Genomic DNA, 22835 nt, shown 5'->3' with positions numbered 1-22835 from the left:
CTTCCCCTACCACTTTTCAAGCCTAATGAAAAGCCTTCCCTCTGCCTCTAGAACATTCTCTGTCTACTTCCACCAGAGCATGAGGATATTGATTCATGTTGGTCTCTCCACCAGCAGAGACTTCTCTGAGGGCCATATCTTGCTCTTCTTCATATCCTGTGACTCAGCAAATATTTATAGAATACACAGACAAGAGCTTCTTGGAATTATTCTTTGATCCAATGAAGTAAGACAGTTAAGAGAATTTCTAGAAAGAACAACAGCTACTTTGTTTTTAAAAATTGAAATCATTGCTACATGTATGAACTAACTCTTTAAGGCTCATTAAACATGTGCGTATATTAATATGTTTGACTATGTTGTTTGCTTTCCAAAGCACAGGTGAAAATCCTAAGTTTGAGTGGCTTAAAGCAATTTCTCTTAAGAGTGGAGTGAGCAACTTAATTGCATTTAGTCCATAACCTGCACAGATGATAATGGTCCTTGGAGTGGCTGCAGCACAATTTTTATTCAGTCTTGGAGTCATTATTTTGTGAAGAATGGTTTCTTGAGAGATTATAATGAAAATCGCTAGGAATATTTGATATGATAGATGATAGATAGGTAGATAATTAGGTAGACAGGTAGACAGGTAGGTAGGTAGATGATAGGTAAGTAGATAGATAGAAGATAGATAGATAGATAGATAGATAGATAGGTTTCACACAAAAGAATACAAATACTGGGGTGCCTGGAGGCTCAGTTGGATAAGCATCTAACTTTGGGTCAGGTCATGATCTCATGGTTTGTGGGTTTGAGCCCCGCTTTGGGCTCTGTGCTGACAGCTCAGATCCTGGATCCTGCTTCAGATTCTGTGTCTCCCTCTCTCTCTGCCCCTTTCCCACTCATACTTGTCTCTCTCTCTTTCTCTCAAAAATAAACATTAAATAAAAGAATAAAAAATACCAACCACAAATAGCTATAGTTTACTAAACACTCTCTACAGGCATAGGGCTCACTCTTTACATCTATGATTTCATGTAACCCCCACACTAACCCTGTCTCTACTGTACCAATGGGAATCCGAAGCTCAGAGGGACCAAGTGATTCATCAACAGGTATGTACTTAGTGTCAGAATCTTCCTCCACCACTCATAACCACTAAGTAAAACTACCTCTGTCAAATGGTTACATTGGTCTTAATGTGGTTCAAAGACAAGTGTGTCAAGCAGTCATATTGCATGGGATACAGAGAAAGTGGGACAGAGCCTCCATTCTCTGCGAGTTGTGAGTTTAAAGCCTGATGCAACACCCAAGACACCCATGTTGGTGGGAGAGATACAAAGCAGATTTATCCGGGATAGAATCCCATTTGTGGTGAGGAGAAAATCCAATCAAAATGAAAACTGAATGATTCAGTACAGGACCCCCAGCAGCTGCCCGGAGCTAAGTCACACAAGTTTGCACTGAAGCAGGCGACAGTGGTGAGCAAAGTGGCTAGAAAGCCTGGGAGGAAAGGTGGTAAGCCTCTAGGGAGAGACCAGGATGGGCCTGCTCTTGTCCCATGCCTTCACATGTCATTTCATTTATTCCTCAAGGCGTCACTGTGATGCACGTCATTTTACAGATGCAAACACTAAGGTTCAGAGAGATAGAGAAATTGTTGCCTGAGGAGCAGGACAGCCTTTTGAACTCAGGTCATTCATGTGTTTTCTGTGTAGATTTGTGGAATATGCTCACCCCACCCCCACCCCCAGTCCCTACAATGCTGTCATTCCTCATGAATTTTTTTTTATCTAAAAACGCACTTGCCAGACTGCGATTGGGGCAAATACCAACTCAGCACAGGAGAGAGATTTGAAATTTCAGGAAGTCATGGAAAAATTAGTAACTTGAGAGCATTGAGACTTATTGAAAGAGGAGATTAAGAAAAAAAAACAATTTCACTTTATTATTGAAACTTGAAGAGATGAAAATGTGACCTTTTCCTGCCTCCTCTGCTTCTAAAAAGTGACAAAAGTGTTTCATATTCCTGCAAGTTATATTAGCAGAAGTGCCTCCAAATGTGTGTTGCCTTCTGGGAATTCAAAGTTTTAATCTCTCTCTCTCTCTCTCTCTCTTTTTTTTTTTTTTTTCTTGTTCTTTGGCAAGAAGAAAAGACACGATTTTCCAGTGCAGGAGTGACCATGTGGTTTTGATATGGGTCAGGCTCTGGCCAAATGAGGCTGTAACCTAGCCAGTTCCTTGAGCCATATCCGCCCTCCAACTCGGAGATACTCTTTCCCACCTAAGGGCTAGGTCTTTCCAAGACATCTGGCAATCACTGAACAGAACCCTCGGATCAGAGACCCCAGAGCTCAGATCCCATCCCTAGAGAGAAGAGATTGCAGAGTACTGAAAATGTCTACCAACTCTAAGTTCTCTGCACCTTCATTTCCATGTCTGTGCAATGGGGAGATTTCTGCCCCCTCCATGGAGCTTTGTGGAGACCAAAAACACATTGCACTAGTTTTAACTAGCAATCACTAGCATTAACTAGGCTCTTAATAAAAGAAGCTATTGTATGAGTGCCGTTCGCCACAATCGTATTTAAGCAGAAAGGTCATTCAATGAACCACTCTTTCCTTCTGCTACCATGAAGCAGCCATTGGCAAATGATCACATGTCTAGGTAGGCTATGGCAGCTCTGTCACACTAGAATGGAGCTACCCATGCCTCACGGTAGCTCTGTGGGAAAGAGAATATATGACCGACCATGGAACTGGCTAATGGCAGGGATTTCTTTAACAGTAGCCTGGGCCATGTCACCTGGCACTGTGAGTCAGACCAGTGCCTGGGCAGCAGAAGATGCCTCCTTGACTCCTTTGGTGGCATAACTCACATCTTGTGCAGTGTGACCTGCCCCACAGCCAAAGACACAAAGGAGGTCTGAAATCTAACCCCCAGTCCTTTCAGCAGGCCACTCCCCTGGCTGGAAGAAGGAAGCACTTCTTCTGAATTTGCATAAAGGTAGGGAGGGGTTAGTAGTAGCCAGGTGTGTCCCCCAGAGTTCATAAGACTGACCACCTTGTATCACAAAAAACATCATTTCTTCCTTCATTTCTCCCTTCCTTCGTTCCCTCCACCAACCCTTTGCAAGTCTTCCCTATGTGCTAGCTCCCTATGCCAGAGTCCCTGACTCAGGAGGCTGGGGAGTCAGATGGGGACACAGGCATGAGATGAATGACTCCAGAAGAGGATAATGTTGCTGGGACAGGAGCTCCTGAAGAAAGAGGAGCACTTGCCCAAAGAGGTAAGAGATTGGCCCCAGACCCCACGACTCGTTGTCACTGGGCAGAACCCAAATGAGAAAACTCCATGAAAAGAGTAAGGCCAAGCAGCCAAATGAAGAGAGGACATTAGAAAGAAGGAGGAAGAGGAGAAAAAATACAGGAGGGAGGGAATAGTCTAAAGGAACACCAGAAAAGGGTGAGATGGAAATGAAAGAACAAAGAGGAGCCCGTCTGGGACAAAGCTGGTGACCGTGTTGTGTATGTGTGTGAACGTGTCTGTGTGTATACCAGATGGAGATCCATGGGGGGAGGGGGCTGCACTCTGAGCAAGACATTAAGAGGTCAATTTACAGACACTATCTCACTAAATCCCGTGGCCAATGTTGCGAGGTGATCTTTATTATTCCCATTTTACAAACAGGGACCTGGGAACTCAAGGAGGATGAAACCCAAGCAGCCAGCTGATCATGCTATCTGCAGTAGCCACAGACGGGGCAGAGCCATGCTTCCCTGCTGGTGACTCAGCCCCTCCAATGCCCAATGTCTGCACCCCGTGGCAGGGTATTGGCTCAAGGCAGCACCCTGCGGACCACAAGTCCTGCCTTCAACAACACTGTCAGGGTCTCAATAGCCACAAATGGGTGAGGTTAAGGTCACTGAGATGGAGCCAAAGCGGCCATTAGCGGAGTGTCTAGGAAGCACTGGGGGGCTGTCTGTCCCTCTCAGCCCAGGTACATGGGGTCTCCTCATTACATTAATTAGACAAATCTAATCATAGAAATGAACTGACCCAGGTGATGGGCATACATAGCACTCAGCCTCAAGTTCCTGGTCAAAATTCAGTTCAGACAGAGCTGAGCCTACCATCCTTCAGAAAGATCTTTGGGGGCAAGAGTAGCAGATAAGTAGAAGCTAAGAGGGAGAATCATACCTAAATACCCATGAGATGAACCTCTTTCTTGAAAAATACTTTGTGTCAGGGAGGGCCCAAGAATAATCGGGAAGAGAATTAAATTGAAACTGGACATCCACCTAGTCCCTCTCTTACCATTTTCCTGAGATTCTGGTTGCAAAACATAGGAAACGGGGACATGTGTCATATGGAGTCATCCAGAGCTGGAATGAGGAGCTGGGCGAGCAATACAGACACCCCACGCCAAGTCTGGTCTGGGGTCCACACCAAGGAGCCATTTGACCTTTGACATTGTACACCCTGAGCCTTAATAAAACGAAATGCTAGAAATGGACCAAAGCCAATTCACAGGGTGGCTTCAGAGACCCAAGGAGATAATGGGTCTACAAGAACTTGAGAATGTAAAGGCTTCCATCAGGATTGTCCTAAGAAGCTTGCACTTTGCATAATGAAAACAGCAATCAGAAAATGTTGGCGAGGTTGCCCAGGAGGGTGGGGAAGGGCTTACTCTTTCTTTCATCCATCCATTCAGAATGTGTTGAGCCTCTCTCTGTACATTCCAGGTTACAGAAATAAGTATAATATGGTCCCTGAACCGGAGAGAATCTTTCATAGGCCACAGTGGGAGGAGCTGTGTCTTTTTCTTCCCATTATATCCCCAATACTTAACAATAGGTTAATATTGAAGAGTAGATGCTCAATAAATAATTATTGATTAAACGAATGAATTGCCAATTGTGTAGGGACTCAAGACAAGTAAAAAGGCATTTTCAGTAAAGCTTGAGGAAGCGATGAGAGATAAAGGAGCCCAGGGAACTGGAATGGGGGAGAGATGCACTCACCCCACTGGGGAGGGAGACCGAGGGAACAGGAGGAAAGACTTCTGGCAGTGTTGCTGTGAAGGAGAAGCTGCCTCTGGATAAAAGATGCGGGGAAAGGTCCAAAGCAGGTCTGGTGGGCCACAGCCCCTCGGGGAGTCCTGCCATCCTCCATGAGGAGGAGGACTCACGGAGAGGGAGTTAGACAAAGCCTTACAAAGATACTGCAGGTGGCCAGCCAGAGCAGAGAGAGGCCAGAAGGAAAGGAAGCGGGAAACGCGACTTTGCGTGAAACCCCAAAGAACCGGGCTGCGCCTGACACCAGAGATTCGGGTGGAGAGCTCGGGAGGGCCCGGCCCGGCTGAGCTGAAGGGCGCGAACTTGAAACAGACGGCGGGGCGGAGACTGGGATGGAGGCGGGGCACCGGGCGGGGTGGCGGGTACGCGCAGGCGCGGGCAAATCACAGGGCAGCTGATCAGCGGGACAAAGGCGGGGACGCCTAGTGACCCAGCGGCGACGGAGTTGGTGCTCGTGGCGGTGACGCCCGGGGCAAGGGGGAGGGACGCGCGGAGCGCCTCGCAGAGCCCCACACCCGCAAAAACAAAGCCATCTCTTTGAAACAAAAGTGAAACAGACGTGGCCTGGGAACACCAAATATTTGCGAGCTGATGTGAACAAAGGGGAAAAGTCGTGCCAGGGAAATCTGAGTTTCTGCTCGGGGCCCCAGCGGCTCCTCCGATCTCTGGATACTTTATGGAACATCCTTTGCCCCTGCTCCCCTCAGTCCCCAAAGGAAAATAAATCCTCGGCCAAATGAGACATGACGCCGTGAACAGAAGAACGTCTCCAGATCGTCCCAGCTGGCGCAGGCAGGGCCGGGCCAGAGGTGCCGCGTGGGTAACGGCTGCGGCCAGCCCGCAGCTCAGAACTGTCACCCTGGGCACGGCCACCACCGCCCCGGGTGCAGAGAGCGTCGCCCTCTGCAGAGCTGGGACCGGTGCGGCGCCAAAGAAGCCTTTGTGTTTCTCTCTGGCCCTTCCTGCCAACCAGGGATAAAACGAACTCCTCGTAATTTCTGCCTTACAATATTGCTCGATGTGTCCCACCCCTGATTCTCAGCAGTGCAGCCTCTCGGCCCCACCCCCACCGCCTACCGTGAGTCACCTCCCCCTCCTTCCTTTAAACCACAGCATCACACAGCAAGGCCCTATTGCAGTTACCCATAAATGCAAAGGCGAGGAGCCACCAATACCTGTTTGAGGAGATGGCATTTTAATTAGCACACTCCAGCTGCCATAAACCCGGATCCTGTCCCACCTCTCCTCCCCCTCCCAGTGCCCTCTCCCAGCCTCCCTGCTCACCCCCATCTATGTAAAAAAGCCATAAAGCCTTTCTCCAATCGCTTTCTCCGAGTTTATGCAACCCCCAGAACACAGGTTGATTGGAAAGGTCTCTCTCCTGGATAACAACAATTCAATGTGCCTTGACATTTTAATAGCCTGCCGTCCTGGTGAACACAATCGAGCAAGGCAGTGAAGCAAAAATCATTAGGTAAGCAAGATAATCTAAGCGGGATCTGCTGCCTGCACTCTCACATCTGAGGGCAGGTTGCACCGCTGGGGCAGTCCACAAAGCTGGGTCCATCCTGCCTTGCGGCGCCTTTGTATGTGTGCACCGACATATACACTTGTTTAGTTAGAGACTCACACCCTTGCGACAGGTTTGGGGAGATAAACACACTGAAGCCCCGATATGAAATAGCTTGAGAGTATACGAATTTATAGTGAATCAAAATACCTCCCACCCCACCTAACTACTACCAAATTAAACTTACTGCTCCCCGTTCAGGCTTGAATATCAGTTGGGATCCCTAACACCAACCATATAAAGGCTTATGTATTTCCATAAACATGTATGTATTTGTTCACATAAAGATTTTGAATACAATGCCATGGCTAAATATGTAACTTAAACATAAATGTACAATTGATAACATTTATGCTTCCTGTATGCAAGCTACTACTAAAATGCTTCCTCTCTCTTACTCCTTTAATCTTCAAAACATAAGTATATTGTCCCCACTTTACAGATGAGGTAACTGAGGCACAAAGAGATGAAGCAGCTCGTCCAAAGTGATCCTCCAGTAAGTGGTGGGACTAGGATTTGAATACAGGCTGTCTGGCTGTCATCCACGAAGCCATGCTGTCTTGTAAAAATAAGTCACACAAATGATATTACATGTCTTTATAAGGCCAGTACATTCCTTCATGAATGTGTATATTTACAGACACACACACACAACACATATTTATGTGGATACTCAAAGGGTGCAAAGCAGTGTGACTTCTTTTCAGCACAAGCACCTGCATTTGTGTGTTCAGCCATAATCACGAGTTGAATATCCTGTGAGTCCCAAGTTCATGTATTAGTACTGAGGATATAACAGTTAATTAGACACCCAAATGCCACCTTCCAGTAGCTCATAGCCTTTGAGGAAGTCAAATCAGCAAACAGATGTTGACCTTGGGGTGATAGAGACTGATACAGCGCATCAGAGGTGGAGAGGAACCCTCAGGGTCCCCACCTGCCTCACACATCTCCCTCCCAGAATCTTCCTGAGAAGCCATAAACCTATTCCCATGAGGCCATTACACTCCAAACGTGTGTGGACACCTCCCAATGGGAAATGCCTTCAAGACCATTTTGTAAGTTTCCCAAGAAAATGAGTCTGGTTCCTTGATAATCACACACACACACACACACACACACACACACACACACACACACCCCTTTCTTAGAAGGAAGTAAGAGTGACATCACAGAACCTAGAGGGCCCACAGATGACAGAAAATTCTCCTGTTGGATTCCAACCCGCCCCATTCGCCCATGCTCCTCCCTCTCTCCCTGCATGGAAGTCCGGCATAGACCCGTCTCCCTGGATGCTGACTTGGCAAGCTATCCGCTTTATGAATATGACCCTCAGAGGGGAAAGCCCCTCTCAGCAGCCCCCGAACTATGTTATCACCGTTATTAAAGGAGCTTAAAGAGGAGCTGGGAGGACGAGACACCACTGGAATTGCAGCCTGATTGTGATTGATGTGTTCCTATTAGCGCCTCAGTGTTATCTCTCTGGATGGCAAGAACAGCCAGTGGCTTGTAACACAACAGATTACCTGAGTTCTCAGCCTTAGAAGGATGTTTAAATAAAATATAGTCCCTCATAGCAAGAGGCTCATTTTCTCCACGAGGCTCCCAGACTATTTCATGTCAGCTCTGATTCGCTGTGACTCTCCTCAGTAAACATGTCTTATCATTAATAATTCTTTACAAGCACAATCTCCAAGAGTCCTCTCTCTCTCTCTCCCCTTCTCTAGGTGGCTGGACTCAGACACATCACGCTCCAGTTTGGGTTCCAAGGTGCTTCTCTCTGGATTTTCACCTGCCTTGCCAAAAATGATTGATTACGCCGGGCCGACTGGGTGTCCGGCAATACCCAACAAATGACTTTGGCCCCTAACAGCAGGCCTTGGCCAGATAGAAATCAATATTTCACCATTAAAATCTATCAAAGAAGAGTTAAGGCACCATCTGTCCCTGCCGCCTCTCTATGGTGTGTGAACATTAAATCCGACACTTGTACTACATGGGTAATCAATATATAGTGGTTCACAGATCATTTGTGGTTCCCTTTTAGCAGTGATGGATGTCTGGAATCGTTGTGATTCATTTTGTCAGACCATTAAACAAGATTCTGTCCAGTTCCTTCCTGATTTCATTTAGAGGATCATTCTTCACAGTTCATAAGAGGGAAACGGTTTTACCAATCTGCTTCTATTTCAATAAGTCACTTTATAGAGATTTTGTGTCCTCCAGACTGTAAAAATTCTGGAGAGATAGTACAAACAGACCTCTAAAACTATTCACTGCATGACATATGCATAAAGTGTGAAGAGAGGAATGTAAATATGTTTACCTCTTTATCTGCAAATGTTGGTTTTAACCCCCTCCTGGCTGGAGCGGTGGGAAACAGCGGGAGGAGGGTGAGGCTGGTGACTGGGGACCAATCCACAGAGGCAGGGGGAGAGCACTTGAACCCGCAGGGGCATGGCTAAAAGCCATGAGTCTAGATGATCTTGCCTCTCACCCAAGTGATTGACAAATGCCTCTCTGTACTCTGGTGCAGCAAGCCAACCAAGAGGAGAAACAATGACTGTGCCCTTGAGGGCAGCATGGGTGGACCTAAGAACCTGCACAACAACAACGGCTGCCATTTGCGGCATACCAACCTGTTCCGGGCACAAAGGGTCCCCGCGTCTCCCCACAGCAGTTTTACAAGGTAAGTACCATTCTCCCCACTTTCTAGTGGGAAAACTGAGGCTCAGAGAAGTTAAATAACCTGCCTAAGATTACCCTACCCAAGGAATGGGACAGTCAGGACCCAGAGCCAGATCTGTCTGACCCCAAAGAGCCCAATGTGACTGCAGCCAGCTCTTGGCCATTGGCCATCACTTTGGGGATGATTTTGTTTCAACTCAAGTGAATTCCCTTCAGTCCTCCTGGGCTACATACTTTTTCCAACCAATTAGGGTGCTCTTAGGAAATAAAGCCTTTTCGTTCTTATTTTAAGTAAATCCGCAGCAGTATCACTAAGTAATGTACCCCAAGGCCAAATGATTAATTTTAAACCATCTTCCTGTTTTAGATGATTGGATAACTATATCCCTGCAGCTGATACAAGTACAGATAAGCAGATGTTGATTTAAATGTTAGCATAATCCTATATATGTGTATATATACCTACATACACTTATATGCATGTATATAATTTATATATAATTGTTATAAATTATATCATAAATATTTTTCATTTGACTTTAGAGATAACTTAGTTTTCCCTCTTTCTCTTCCTTTTATATTTTTTATTTAAAAAAAATTTTTTTAAACATTTTAAATTTTATTTTTGAGAGAGACAGAGACAGAGTGCAAGCTGGGGAGGGGCAAAGAGAGGGACACCCAGAATCTGAAGCAGGTTCCAGGCTCTGAGCTGTCAGCGCAGAGCCCAACATGGAGCTTGAACCCACAAACCCTGAGATCATGACCTGAACTGAAGTCAGCTGTTTAACCAACTGAGCCACCCAGGCGCCCCTCTCTTCCTTTTAAAATAAAGTAACTAAGCCTCAGAAAGAATAAAAGCTGGATCTGGGATGAGGATCTTACTTCATAATTTCCAAGTTAAAACAACTATACTGAAAAACTATAAGTGATAGTGTTATTCAATTACTATTTTTTGGGTGATATGTTTGTTGCCGGGACAGTTGGGAGAGACTTGTCTGTACCAATCAGCTGAGTAAAGGGGAAAGCCTCCAAGGCATTCGCACATCCACACCAATTCACTAGCCACCACACACCCTGCTGCAAGAGAAGCATTCCTTTTCAGACCCGGGGCCATCTGGCCAGAGCCGAGCCGGACCACAGCCTCTGGGGAAATTCCAGGAAAGGCCCTTTTAAGAAGCGTAGGACTTGGCAGACAGAGCTTCAGAAAGACTAGGAAAGAACCCATCTGTGCTGCTAATTAACTATGTCACCTCAGATAAGCACTTACCCTCTCTTTTCCTCATCTAATAGAGGCTAATCACACGTACCTCATAGTACCTCATAGGACGATTGCAAGGACTCAATGACACGAGGTAAACTTTAGCACAAGTCTTAGCCCTTGTTAGTTGGCATCCCCCGTCCCTTTCTCCCCTTCCTTGCTTCCTGACGTTACACTTCACATTTGTATTCCCCTGTATTTCCTTCTGCATAAAAACTTAGAATGGCATCCACCACATAAGAAGTTATCCAATTTCTTCTCGATTCTAGAAACATAAAACCTAGGAATTGAAATTAGAATTAAGAGGTCTTTGGTACAACTGTTGACCCCATGCCAGAACTGCTTTCACCACCTGTCTGACAGTTCATTTTCAAGGACCAGGAGCTCAACATGTTGCAAAGAGGTCTGCCTCGTCGCTGGACGGTCTTTTTTCTTAAAATTTGTTTAATTTTTATTTGTTTTAGGGATAGAGCATTTGCATGAGGAAGGGAAAGGGGCAGAAAGAATCTTAAGCAGGCCCCACGCTCAGCGCAGAGCCCAATGTGGGGTTGGATCACATGATTCTGGGATCATGATCTCAGCTGAAATCAAGAGTCGGACACTCAACCAACTGAGCCTCCCAGGTGCCTGTGGACAGCCTTTTAAAACAGTAAATTTCCTGCTAAACCTGCTTCGGTGTAAATCCCGTCCATTAGTCCCAGTAATAATTCCAACCCATAACCACCTCGCTTTTTGTATAATAATTTAATAGAATGAAAAGAAATGTCCCTTTTAATTTGGGTTAAAAGTACCTTCTTGACGCATTTTGATTGCTGGACTAAAATCCAAGAGCTCTGTGACTGCCAAGTTAGCTTTACTCATGTCTTTTGATGTTAGCTGTGAGTCCACCCTGGCTCACATTGAATGAAATGAAGAATTCTTTTTTTTCCCCCATGTTCTTTTATGAATCTTCCTTGGTTCTTGTCACTCACAGGGTTTTCTCTGTCTTGGAAGTTCCATTCTTGAGCACAAAACTCAGAACACTTCCGAGTCAATGTTATACTTCAGGTTTTCCCATCCATTTCTTCCTTTCTTCTTTGTTCCTTTTATCTACCTGTCTTTCCTTCCATCACGAATATCCCAGTCAAACCAGGAATGCCAGGCTCTGAACAATGTCCCTTAATAATGTAAGGCAGGAAACCCTGGCCCTAACAGCAGTACCACTTCAGACTTTGTTGAACCAGCTGTGTCCCCCCTACCACCCTGATCCCAGGCATCAACAGAAGCCCCAGGTGGGCAGGCTAATGTCAATGCCAGGGCCTCGGGTATGTCATTGCCTTTCAATTCCAGAATCACGGAATGACATTAAACCATTCTATACTGAGCATTCCTAAGAAAGCCCCACTGACCTCTCATGGTCTGTCCAGGTCATTCAAGCCATAGCAGCCATTACATAAGCCACCAGTTCTTTGCTCTGCCCTGTGGCTCAGGCGTATGATTCCTCATGTCATACTGAGGTTAATCACGTGGACCCCACTCAGTTCCCACTCCTTGCTAATGTGTCATGAATGGTCCCATCTTGGATGCTCACCTTTGCTGCTAGGTTCTCTCTCTGTGTGCAGATCTCTGAATCCAGCATCTCTAGCCAAACGTGAGCATAGTATCCTAATTCCTTCTCTTAGCGTGGCCTTCTTAGGAAGATGAACCTCTGCAATGGTTCCTATTAAAAGTCAGGTCTGTGGGAAAAATTGCACAAATGCATCCTTGACCAGGGAGTGGCGGAGCCATACTCACAGAGACGCCAGCAAGACCCACGCACACTCGCCAGGCACATACGTGCACCCACCAGACGTGCCGTGGCAGTGAGGACACAGCCATCTGAACAGTCTGAGGCTTGAAAACCACTAACTCTCCCTCTGTTGGGCAAAGCCATTGAGGAACAACTTCTGATGGAAAAGATCATATATCCCTAAAGATTTCCAGAAATTCCAGACATTCTCCTACCCTTTGTCCTGAAATGAAACAATATATACATTCAAAAAAATTTTTTTTCCAGAGCTGACTTCATCCCATCTTGCTCTAATTTAAGCCCATTCTTTGGGCTTAAGGTTTGTGCATTTTCATGAGCAATCATGGCATTATCCTAGTCCCAGCACTACTAATTGCAAACCTACCATGCGCCAGGCATTGCATTGGTTGCTCTGTGACATGGTTTCATTAGTTATCACAGCAACTTTCTGCAAGAAAGATTTCTTTTTCCCCAATTTTAGTAAGAAACTGAGGCTGTAAGGGATTTAGTAATTCACATGATCTCACACTGCTAATAAATGACAGACTGGAATTCAAACCCATGCTGGATTCCCTAGCCGGGGCCGTCAAACATCAGGCCGTACTTCTGTCTAAAATATTCACTTTGCAGCTATACGGGATTTGCAGAGAGTTCTGAAAGCAAAAGCTAGGTTCAATTACAAACTTTTATAGTTATTAAATAATCTGCTTAACTTACTCCCCAAATTGTGTCCTGTTATCTAAACGTCGGTTATATTTTTTCTAACTTCACTTTCAACTCTTCATCAAAGGGGCCAGTCAGCCTTTAAGGCCCTTGCAGAAGGAACACAAAACTTCAACTGCCCCTTTCAACTTACAGCCACGAGGGGAGAGTATAACCCAGAGGTCAGTGTGTTCCACCTCTTCCTGACCATAAGGCTGTTTGGCCAGCACGTGCCAGGTGACAATCTAGGAGTACGGTTGCTATCCACTACCAGCACTGGGGACAGAAGGTGGGTGGCTAGAACCGTCTTGAGCAAGGGACTTCTAGCTCCACAGAAGGTTCTTGACCATTGCTGATCTCACACCATCAGAGGCTGTTTCCAGGAAGGCTAGCCAGACTCTGGGGCAACCACACTCTGGTGAGAGGGCTCCAGGAAGCCACAGAGGAATTGTAGAACCTGGGAAACTCAGCCAGGGGGTCTCAGCAGGAGCGGGGCACACAGTATCTCCCTGGGGACACTCAAAAGTGTGACCGTGAGCTGTTGCAGTGCTGAGGGTGCTCTAGACAATTAGTGGATAGGGCAGGTTGTGCTAACTGTGCTCTAAGGTATGAGACAGTCCCATGCAGTGACGAATTGCCCATTCAAAACGCCAGTGGCATTCCACTGACCGAACCCAATTTTCTCATTTTAGAGAGGAGGGATTTGAATGATTTCCCCCAAAGGAGCCCAGGGGGTATTTTTTCCTGCCCGTTGGTATCACTGTATATTCAGCTCCCCCAGGAAACATGTCATAAAGTTTGTTGCTTCTCCTTAAATACATCAGGAGGGCCACAATCTCCAGAAATGGAAAGGAAAATGACATTCATTGAATGTGCCAAACCCTGCATTAAGTGCAATACTTAACACATATTATCTCCATTTTTTTCTGAAAAAACAAAACAAAACAAAACAAAAACAAGCACTAAAAACACAACCCTGGGAATCAGGTGCTCTAAGGAGGAAAGGAAAGGCTCAGAGCAGCTAAGCTGACCAAGATCACCCAGCTCATCCATGGCAGAGACAAGATTTCAGTGCAGCTCTCCTAGCCAGCAAAGTACATTCCGTGAAAACACACAAGACCAGCCAATGGGGCACCTCAAATCGTACCTCTCCAGGCACCCCAAATCACATTTCAGGTCTTCTAGAGACTCCATCAAACCCGAGGAAAATTAAGAGAGACCAAGTTCACCTAGGAGCCTTGTCTCCTCCTCCTGGAGGTCCCTGCACCCAATACCAGGAGTGTTAGCCAGAAAAGGTTGGTTATGGGTAACTGCTAGCTGGAAAGTTTTGCTTTTTGTAAGAGTGCCTATGCCATGTGAAAACCATGAAAATATAAGGAAGGAAGCCCCCACGGGAGAAGGGGGATGGAGAGGGGGTTATTGCTAAGGAGAAGGCAGACATCTTTCTAGAACGCTTACACAGCTTTGCCTTTGAAAACTGTTGAAGAAATAAAAGGGCTTTGGCCCATTGCTTCTGACCATCTCTGAGGGGTTCTGTTTTCTTTCTATTTGGCTTTGAACCACTGCAATACAAGGCAAAGGAAAAATAAAAGTGAAGAGAAACAGAGAAGGGAGGGGAGATGGTACTTCTGTGTAGGCTCTAAGGCCATCGTAGCAATGGGAAAATGGAAAGGAAACGGTGCTGATAATATAATAGTCCACCTTGACAATTTTTGAAATCCTTGTGTGTTTAATCAGAAGGTAGCCAGACTGGAATCCCCATTCTATCACTTCCAGGGCATGTGAAGCAATGCAATTGCCTTAACATGGTGGAATCTCAAGTTCTTCATGTGTATCAACAAGGTAGTCATTTCCACCTCATGGTGTTATCCTTAAGAATATACATGGAAATAGAGTGCCTAGCACTTAGTAGGCACTCAGTAAGTGGAAGCAGCTTGGATCGATTCTCTTGAAAACAAGGCGCATGGAGTGCTTCTGGATGGGTGACACAAAGGAGTTCATCACCTCCAAAGCTCTGACTCTGCTATCTTCAATCTCTTTTTCTCCTCAAGAGTGGGCGAGAGTGGGGGGAGCAAGGAGGGGAGTTTTCAGGGTAACAAGACTAATCAGGATTTCACCATCAAAGCAAATATATCCAATTAACAGCTATTAAAGGAGCATTTTCTGGCACTGTGCACAATGAAGGCCATTCTATCTAGTGGAAATTAATCTTAATTATTGGTACCTGCATACATACGTGAAAAGGGAAGCAACTCACATTAATCTACATTAAACTTAATAGCAGTCCCCGTATTATCTATTCTGAGTCAAAATTGACTGCTGGCCCCTGCATAGATACCTTCAGTGCTAACTCAAGTAATTACAGTGCAGTGGGTCTCAAAGACACAATTTGTTCCCTATATAATAAATCAGCTGCTAGAAGCTTTTTATAATTAAAAACCAAAAGAAAAAATAGAACTGTATAGGCAAATGTCATTTTCTTCGAAAGGAAATTAGGAAAAAGGAAAATGTGTCTTCCTGTTGTCTTGTCTGAAAGGAAGATGAAAACACCCATCTCTCATGGATTCCCAAACAGAGAGATAAATACAGGGTTGGGTTTCCAGAACCACAGTCAAGAATGTTTCCAGAACCTTAAATTTTAGGGTTTCTAAGAGGCTTTAACTTCATTTCCAAGGAGACTGATAAGGCTATCTGAAAGCAATGCCTTATATTAACTGAAATTTTCAGTCATCTGGGGCAGGGCAGAAGGGCTGCACCCCAGCCAGGATTCCCTACAGTGTGGTGCACCCACTACCGCTGGAACTGAAAGGATAAGTGATATGCAGGCAACAGTGACCTCATTTCCCAGGTGCTGACCAGCCAGCACCCCATGGTCGCTTTCCACATATCTTCCTGTGTTCATCAGGAAGACAGGCCACAGGGGCGCCCAGGTGGCACAGTTGGTTAAGTTGACTGACTTGATTTTAGCTCAGGTCATGATCCCAGGATCATAGGATTGAGTCCAGTGTCAGGCTCTGCACTGAGCATGGAACTTGCTTAAGATTTTCTCTCTCTCTCCCTCTGCCCCTTTCCCCTACTTGCAGGTCTCTCTCTAAAATAAAAATAAAAGCAAATAAATAAATAAAAGGAAGACAGCCCACATGACCTCTGTAATTGCGACACAAGCTTGCTCAAGCCAGATGTTCCCAGGCTGGCCACCGGCCCCCCTCATTATCTAAGCCCCAGCTCACCCCAATGCAAGACCCTTCTTCAGCCCCTTCTTCCTCCCTGCCCATTCCCACCTTTATTTCTGGGTCACCCTTAAGCCTTCTCTCTCCCCAGCCAGCACCTCTCTTGAGCCTCAACCAGGAGTACCGTGGCCAGCTACTCAGGTTGTGTATATAACAGCAAACTGAAAGGTAACCCCTAGAACTGTGGTACTCAGTGGCTCTCACAACTTCTTGGCACCCTGTCACCACCACCTTGCCTCAATCTGGACTCTTTGCCTTGTGTCTCCTCCAGCCTCCCCACTCCCTTCTCACTACTGTGCTCCCAGCCCCCAGACTCTTCTCCAGCCAAAGCCACTCCCTACCCCACAACCTTTCACTGTAGGACATCGAAGTTAGTCTCTGATGCCGTGCTTGAACCCTTCTCACCCAGTGCCCGGTGCAACCTTTCCGATAGGCTGACTCTTTCTGATGGATCACGCAATTAGGCGGAAACCCTCTGTTGGATTACGCAATCACGCGGAAGCTCTCTATTGGATCACTCAATGAGGCAGACGCTCACTGTTGGATTGCCCAATCAGGTAGGAGCTCTCTGTTGGATCACGAGTATCCTTAACGGCCATGGTTTGCTCACCTCTAGTCTCCAAGTGTTAGAGTAGCTCTTGCTGCCTCTTCCTCCCCACTGTTATATCTGTCTGCTTTATCCGATCTTATCCAACAGTGCCATTTACCACAGTTTTCAAATCAAAAGCCAGGTGTATGTTCCCTGGAGAAATTTAAGAAAATATAGTTAAAGAAAGAAAGGCAGCCTCTTGGTGTTTACTACTCAAGTCTTCTTTCTGTGATATATAGCAACTTTCCAGTGTACAAAATGGTAACATAATTGACATTGCTTTTTTAAATGATCCCCATTCATTTCTTTTCTTTGAATGTGTAATATGTGCTCTAGTCTGTCAATGTCCTTCTCCAGAGGCAATCAGTATTACCAGCTTATTTTATGTTTTCTAGTTTATGGGTGGTGTGTGTGTGTGTATTATATATACATATAATAGTTTATATATAATGTATGTAGTGTGTTTATATAGTATATAATATGTATATGCTATATGGTTTATGTATAATTTACATATAGTATATATAATATACACACATATGTATATCTTTTACATGAGTGATAGGATCCATCACACTTTTACATCTTTCCACTTTTGCTTCATAAATGTGGGAGGTAATTTATAAAATAAATGTAGATCTTCACTAGCTTCCTTTTAAATATATCTCTTCAGGGGCACCTGGGTGGCTCAGTCAGTTGAGCGTCCGACTTTGGCTCAAGTCATAATCTTGCAGTTAGTGGGTTCGAGCCCCATGTCGGGCTCTATGCTGACCGCTAGTACAGAGCTTGGAGCCTGTCTTCAGATTCTGTGCCTCTTTCTCCCTCGGTCCCTCCCCTGTTCATGCTCTGTCTCTCAAAAATAAATAAATAAAATTTAAATATATCTCTTCAATTAAAACAGTTACTAAATAACACAGTTGGAGTTGAGATATAGCAAAAATCATGAGAGGTATTTGACCCGTTGAAGTTCAGAATGCACGGGTCTCCCCTGTGTATAAGTTCTGTCACCTCCTCTGACCATCTAAGCTTACCCATTAAGTGAACCTGCTTGAATACCTCTACTGATGGGGAACTCACTTCGTCAGGAGGTAACCTAAGGTTGTGAGGCTCTCATCTTGAGCCTTCTCTTCAAACTGAAATCTTTCCCATTTCCCAGCTCCCTTAAATCCAATGATCCCACCTTACAGGAATTCGTTAACATTTAAAATCTATTTCATTCACTTGTATACTTAATAGCAACCGCTCAACAGTATTTCTTAACCATATCATAGGAAGCTGCCTTGTCCTTTTAACTTAATTTTAAGTTTCTGAAAGGTAGAGACTGAGGCTTAGGTTTCTCTCCTACCCCTTCCGGGGCCTGCCAGAGCACTTCCCACACAGAGCCTTTCCTAACACTCCACCCCCAGAATCTTTACAGCCATTGTAATCTTTTGTGATCTGTATTCCCAGTGGATTATGCAAAGCTTTGCATTGGTTTTCAAATATATATGTTGAATGAATAAATAAATGGACAAACAGATACTGAGGAGAAAGACAACGTAGCTTTTTCTCGGAAGATAGTGATGACAAATAGGGTGCTATTACCTTTCTCAAGGGGATCTCGTAGAATCCAAATGTTGGAGATGTTCTCTGGGACCCCCAGGACACTGACAGGGCCACCACTTGCTATGCGTAAGAGTCCCTGGGCTTTGTTCACAGGGCCCCTAATCATGACAGAAGCTTCAGAAACACAAAGTTGGAAGCTAACTTTTGAAGCCACGCTCATTTCAGGAAACCAGGTCTTTTGGTGGGTGCTCACAGGGATTTCATCAAAGTTCTTTAGAGCCAGAGGGAACTCACTTTTATCATGCTCTCATTTTGTGCAGGTGACGGAGTTTGAAATGAGAGACAAGAATGAAGGATGGAGCCCTGGCACCAGCCCTAAAGAACACCCCTTTCTTGCCTGCCCCCTCTGCCCAGAGCCTGCATGCAGCTCTAAGTTGGAATTGTCAGCTAACCAATCAAGTATTTCCGGAGAACACACTAGTCATAAAATCACCAGTTCCATGTTCTCAACACTCAGGATAGCAATAAACAATGAATTCCCCTGAACAGCTAAACAACACTGTGAGTGAAACACCCCTCTAAGACAGGGGTGCAAGATTACTGTAGTGGGATGAGTACAGGGCTTGAAGCATGTGAATCCGGGCATTGCCACTTTCAACCATGTGACCTTTGGAAGTATACTTCACCTCTCTCAACCTTATCTCTACAATGGAAATAATAATGCTGTCCTACAGTTGTCCTGAGGATTAAGGGAAACTTGATAAGATTATAAACCTGAATGTGGGCAGAAACTGTATGTGGACTTTAGAAGGTGATGGGTTGGAAGAGGGGTCAGAAGAGAGATGTAGAAAAGGAGGGAAAGCGAGGGAGAGGTCACCCGTGTGGTACAAAGGAGGAGCCTTGACATGTCCGTAACTGCTTGTTCACCTTATTATTCTTGTCACCACACACATTCAATGAGCACCTGCAAATGGTGAACAAGTCAGCCATAAGGCCTGCACTCAAGGAGCTTACAGTTTAACAGGGATACAGACACAAAGAATCGGTTTGAGTTTAGTGGGCTCAGGGCTCCAAGATGGCCGTAGGGGTAACATGGGAGTGGCTCCTAATCCAAGCACGTGTGTTAAAATCAAGTGGCAGCTTTCAGAGACAAGTAGAGTCATCCAGGCTGGGGTGGGGTGGGAAAGAAGAGGTGAGGGTGGAAGTTTCTAGAAGAGGAGGAGGTGGGGGTGGAAGTTTCTAGAAACTTCCTGTAGGCTGGGGCCTGTACTTTCTCAGAGAGTATACAGGAAGAAGTGACTAGAAGACAGAGCCTCATAAATCATGGTAATGAAATTGGGCCATAGCATACAAACCAACGTAGAATTTTAAGCAGGAGAGTGACACACACAATCAGATTTGCACTTTAGAAAGCAGAATGGGTTGGAGCAGGGCAAGACAGAGATGGGAAGACAGTCCAAGAAAGAGTTGCAGGAAATTAACTAAGGGAAATATTGTAGGAGACCATGGGAAGCAGAGAGAGGTTTAGAGCATATGACTCACAGCATTCGTGAAAGACTGGAGGACAGTTGACAAAAGAAAGATATTAGCAGTGGTCCCGAGGTGTCTGTCTTAGGCAGTTAGGTAAAGGTGGTGCCAGTGACTGGCAAAACAGTGGAGGTATTGAGGGGAGATCCCCAAAGTAATTTGGGGTATGTCAAGATTGAAGTTCTTGGGACATATCCAAGTGTAGTTGTCCAAGAACAGATGAATATGTGGATCCCAAATAGAGAAGTTCTAGATTGGAGATACAAGTTTGGGAGTATCTGGATGACAAGTGGCTTCTGAGCTGTTGACAAAACTTTCCAGAGAGTAGGAGCAAAGAGAGGAGAGGAGCTGATAGAGAACCCCCTGAGCAGTGGGTAGGAGCAGGGACTCAATGTAGGAGACTGACAGTCAGCTGAAGAAGCGGGAGACAGCCCCACAGAGAGTGCAGTGAGACAGAAGCCAGGAAAGGAGAAGGTGTTGTCTTGATGAGATAAGACTTTAGAAGTATTTATTGGGGGCGCCCAGCTGGCTCAGTTGGTTAAGGTTCTGACTTTGGCTCAGGTCATGGTCTTACTGTTTGTGGGTTCAAGCCCCACGTCGAGCTCTGTTATGACAGCTAGCTCGGAGCCTTGAGCCTGCTTCAGATTCTGCAACTCCCTCTCTCTCTCTGACCCGCCCCTGCTCGCGCTGTCTCTCTCTGTCTCTCAAAAATAAATAAAAAACATTTAAAAAAATTTTAGAAGTATTTATTGGAAAGGTCAAAGTGGAAGTCTTAGTGACTGGGCACATTCCAGAGGAATCCAGATTGCCAGCATTGAGAGGCAGGTGGCAGGTGGTAGGGGAGGAGACAGCAAGTGCAGGCAAAACTTACCAGGAACTTACAATGACAGCTAAGAGGGAAGTACTTGGACAGGAATGAGGATAAGGAGGGTATTGGGAATGATTTTTTGTGTAAGTTGGGAGAGTTTCCAGCATGTTTTAATATTCATAGAAAAAGCCAATAGGAAGAAAAGGTTAAAAAACATATAGAAGACAGGAAGGAAATGATGATAGAAGAGTCTTAAGGAAATGGATGGAAACTGGATCCAGGAGGTATTTCACTGGAAAAAAATAGGATAAGATGCTATATCAGTTGGAAATATCTTCTGGGCTCAAGTAACAGTAAATCCTCTAGGACTGTGACTTGACTCAAATTTTACAAGCCAGGAGGGAGCTTTTCACTATCATCAGTGAGGCAGCTCAACAGTGCTGGGGCTCAGAACTAACAAGCCTGGTGATTTGCTTCACGTTTGCCTCATGGTTGCAAAAGGGTTGCAGCAACTCCAAGCATTATATCCTTACATGATGATTCATAGTCAGGATGCATAGACTGGGGAGGGGCAGAGTTTCTCCTCACAAACCCTTTCTTTATAGAAAGGAAAATATACTATAGAATCCCTCCAAAAACTTCTAGGTACATCATATTACCTAAAAGTGGGAGTTAAGAGTTATCCCCAGGCCAGCGCTGAACCCACTTTCCTGAGATGAAGGCATCTGCACCCAGGCAAAATCAAGACTCCGATGGCAAAGAAGAAAGGGGTGGGCTTTAGTTTGGAAATAAGGTATCTGCATCAGAAGCAGGGTTGGGAGCAGACAGGTGAATGAATTATCATTAAATGTATTTTCTTTGCAGGTCCGTTGTCTGCTGAGAGTGAGAGGAAAGAGCTGGTGAGATGTGAGTTTTGACATGAGTGAAGAGATCTAAAATAGGCACTTATGAAGAAGAGAGAGCGAACAAACCAAGGAAACATCTAAAATTCCAAAGAGGCCTCATCAAGGGGGAGGCTTGGGGAAGAAATTATAGATCAAAGTAAAGAGGGGAGGAGAAAACATCTGCTAAGTGACAGTCCTGCCCCATGTGCTCATGGGAACCAAGATTTCCCAACGTTGACAATATTGGAAATTTGGGCCCATAGGTTCTTTGTTGTGGGGGGGTTATCTTGTGCACCATAGGATGCAGCATCTCTTGGCCTCTGTCCACTAGATGCCAGGCACACACACATGCACATGTGTGCACGTGCACACACACACACACACACACACACACACACACACACACCAGCTGTGACAACCAAGAATGTCTCCAAACACTGCTGAATGTCTCCTGAGGAGCCAGATGGTCCCAGTTGTGAGCCACTGATGTATATACTATTTTATTTGATCCTATAGAGCAAGGACAATGGTCCTGCTCTCAGGGATGAGATTAGATGCCCAAGGACACACAACAAGGAACAGATGGAACCAAAATTCAAACCATGTCTGCTGAAGACACATTCTTCACTCTGGCCCTGAGCTCCAAAGCCCTCAGTGTACCACCAGCACCACCACGAAGCAGGAACTGAGCACCCTCGGTCCGGCGCTCAGGACCTTTCCACTAGGGTTCTACACCCCATAGAGTTGCTTTGAGCAGCGATCTGTTTTCTGGAAAGAATTAGAAAGAATTAATAAAAATCAAATCTTTGTAAAAGCTCTCTATACATTCTTTTCCAGGAAGTCAATGATTTGGGTGAAAAATGTGGCAACGTTTTCCTAAGAACTTGGAGGAGGAAACCACCATCCAGAAAGGAAAATCTTTCATGCTGGAATGTGCTCTAGGCTGCCTCCTTAAATGAAAAACGTTATATGCCTGGGAAACATTAGATCTGCCAAAGTATTATGAGGGTCTCGCTGTAATAACGATAGTGTCAACTCCATGCAGCTCTTCATCCCTAAAACTCCAGAAAGGGCCTTACACATGAAATTTTATACAACTGCTCACAAACACACACGCCGTTGGAAAAATTCACACATATATCACTCTGTCCACCTCTCTAATGAAGGTGGAATGCAGTGGCAGATGTTTCACAGCTGCCCACACTC

At 45.3% G+C, this 22835-nt stretch overlaps 3 long non-coding RNA genes across 4 annotated transcripts in view; 2 read left to right on the top strand and 1 right to left on the bottom strand.

Annotated features, from left to right (window-relative positions):
- Nucleotides 1-16719, bottom strand: part of LOC115287890 — a 65766-nt gene extending 49047 nt beyond the window's left edge. Inside the window, exons 1-2 of one of the 2 annotated variants that reach the window (XR_003906702.1) lie at nucleotides 16626-16719; nucleotides 12147-12291 (exon numbers count right to left, since the gene is read on the bottom strand). This is a non-coding gene — a long non-coding RNA (uncharacterized LOC115287890). The remainder of the gene's footprint in view (nucleotides 1-12146; nucleotides 12292-16625) is intronic. The other variant, XR_003906701.1, reaches the window with a different exon arrangement.
- LOC115287892 lies at nucleotides 5668-9313 on the top strand. Its single transcript, XR_003906704.1, has 4 exons — nucleotides 5668-6138; nucleotides 6482-6534; nucleotides 8358-8593; nucleotides 9167-9313. It is a non-coding gene; the product is annotated as an uncharacterized LOC115287892 (long non-coding RNA).
- A 223-nt stretch (nucleotides 16720-16942) lies between the features above and the next one.
- On the top strand, nucleotides 16943-22437 carry LOC115287891. Its single transcript, XR_003906703.1, has 3 exons — nucleotides 16943-17126; nucleotides 18731-18971; nucleotides 21610-22437. It is a non-coding gene; the product is annotated as an uncharacterized LOC115287891 (long non-coding RNA).
- The last annotated feature ends 398 nt before the right edge of the window (nucleotides 22438-22835 follow it).

This window comes from Suricata suricatta, chromosome 3 (assembly GCF_006229205.1).
Source record: "Suricata suricatta isolate VVHF042 chromosome 3, meerkat_22Aug2017_6uvM2_HiC, whole genome shotgun sequence".
In the NCBI taxonomy this organism is placed as follows: domain Eukaryota; kingdom Metazoa; phylum Chordata; class Mammalia; order Carnivora; family Herpestidae; genus Suricata; species Suricata suricatta.
The sequence above is the reverse complement of the archived record's forward strand: the minus strand, read 5'-3'. Positions and strand labels throughout refer to the sequence as shown.